Source organism: Triticum aestivum, chromosome 1D (genome assembly GCF_018294505.1).
Source record: "Triticum aestivum cultivar Chinese Spring chromosome 1D, IWGSC CS RefSeq v2.1, whole genome shotgun sequence".
Lineage (NCBI taxonomy): Eukaryota > Viridiplantae > Streptophyta > Magnoliopsida > Poales > Poaceae > Triticum > Triticum aestivum.
In genome coordinates, this window is record NC_057796.1 from 318,286,738 (window position 1) to 318,289,383 (window position 2,646).

The following is a 2,646-nucleotide window of genomic DNA, read 5'->3' on the forward strand; positions in this document are numbered from 1 at the left end:
GTGGAAATTGTTTTGCAGAGCCGGACACTATCCTTGTGTTCAAAATCTTCTATGGAGTATTCAGAGGAGGAACCCGCCTTGCAATGCCGAACACAATCTGTGCGCTGGACTCATCGTCATTGAAGCCTGGTTCAGGGGCTACTGAGGGAGTCCTGGATTAGGGGGTCCTCGGACAGCCGGACTATATCCGTCGGCCGGACTATTGGACTATGAAGATACAAGATTGAAGACTTTGTCCCGTGTCCGGATGGGACTCTCCTTGGCGTGGAAGGCAAGCTTGGCGATACGGATATGTAGATCTCCTCCCTTGTAACCGACTCTGTGTAACCCTAGCCCCCTCCGGTGTCTATATAAACCGGAGGGTTTAGTCCGTAGGACAACAACAATCATACCATAGGCTAGCTTCTAGGGTTTAGCCTCTATGATCTCGTGGTAGATCAACTCTTGTAATACTCATATCATCAAGATTAATCAAGCAGGAAGTAGGGTATTACCTCCATCGAGAGGGCCCGAACCTGGGTAAACATTGTGTCCCCCGCCTCCTGTTTACCATCCGCCTTAGACGCACAGTTCGGGACCCCCTACCCGAGATCCGCCGGTTTTGACACCGACAATGATGTAGAAGCCCTCCATGATCGATGCCCCTTCCGGCGGAGCTCCGGAACAGGCCCCAAGATGGGATCTCGTGGGTACAGAAGGTTGCGGCGGTGGAATTAGGTTTTTGGCTCCGTCTGATATTCCTTTCTGCGAAACTCTGAAATAGGCAAAAAACAGCAATTCTGGGCTGGGCCTCCGGTTAATAGGTTAGTCCAAAAAATAATATAAAAGTGAATAATAAAGCCCAATAATGTCCAAAACAGTAGATAATATAGCATGGAGCAATCAAAAATTATAGATACGTTGGAGACGTATCAAGCATCCCCAAGCTTAATTCCTGCTCGTCCTCGAGTAGGTAAATGATAAAAACAGAATTTTTGATGCGGAGTGCTACTTGGCATAATTTCAATGTAATTCTTCTTAATTGTGGTATGAATATTCAGATCTGAAAGATTAAAGACAAAAGTTTAATATTGACATAAAAATAATAATACTTCAAGCATACTAACAAAGCAATTATGTCTTCTCAAAATAACATGGCCAAAGAAAGTTATCCCTACAAAATCATATAGTCTGGCTATGCTCTATCTTCACCACACAAAGTATTTAAATCATGCACAACCCTGATGACAAGCCAAGCAATTGTTTCATACTTTTGACATTCTCAAACTTTTTCAATCTTCACGCAATACATGAGCGTGAGCCATGGACATAGCACTATATGTGGAATAGAACGGTGGTTGTGGAGAAGACAAAAAGGGAGAAGATAGTCTCACATCAACTAGGCGTATCAACGGGCTATGGAGATGCCCATCAATATATATCAATGTGAGTGAGTAGGGATTGCCATGCAACGGATGCACTAGAGCTATAAGTATATGAAAGCTCAACAAAAGAAACTAAGTGGGTGTGCATCCAACTCGCTTGCTCACGAAGACCTAGGGCATTTTGAGGAAGCCCATCATTGGAATATACAAGCCAAGTTCTATAATGAAAAATTCCCACTAGTATATGAACGTGACAAAATGAGAGACTCTCTATCATGAAGATCATGGTGCTACTTTGAAGCACAAGTGTGGTAAAAGGATAGTAACATTGTCCCTTCTCTCTTTTTCTCTCATTTTTTTATTTTTTTATTTGGGCCTTTTCTTCCTTTTTTTTATGGCCTCTTTTTTTCGTCCGGAGTCTCATCCCGACTTGTGGGGGAATCATAGTCTCCATCATCCTTTTCCTCACTTGGGACAATGCTCTAAAAATGAAGATCATCACACTTTTATTTTCTTACAACTCAACAATTACAACTCGATACTTAGAACAAAATATGACTCTATATGAATGCCTCCGGCGGTGTACCGGGATATGCAATGAATCAAGAGTGACATGTATGAAAGAATTATGAATGGTGGCTTTGCCACAAATACGATGTCAACTACATGATCATGCAAAGCAATATGGAAATGATGGAGCGTGTCATAATAAACAGAACGGTGGAAAGTTGCATGGCAATATATCTCGGATTGGCTATGGAAATGCCATGATAGGTAGGTATGGTGGCTGTTTTGAGGAAGGTTTATGGTGGGTGTATGATACCGGCGAAAAGTGCGCGGTATTAGAGAGGCTAGCAATGGTGGAAGGAAGAAAAGTGTGTATAATCCATGGACTCAACATTAGTCATAAAGAACTCATATACTTATTGCAAAAATCCACAAGTTATCAAAGCAAAGTATTACGCGCATGCTCCTAGGGGGATAGATTGGTAGGAAAAGACCATCGCTCATCCCCGACCGCCACTCATAAGGAAGACAATCAATAAATAAATTATGCTCCGACTTCATCACATAACGGTTCACCATACGTGCATGCTACGGGAATCACAAACTTTAACACAAGTATCTCTCAAATTCACAACTACTCAACTAGCATGACTCTAATATCACCATCTTTATATCTCAAAACAATTATCAAGCATCAAACTTTTCATAGTAGTCAACACACTCATAAGAATTTTTACTATTCTTGAATACCTAGCATATTAGGATTATTTAAGCA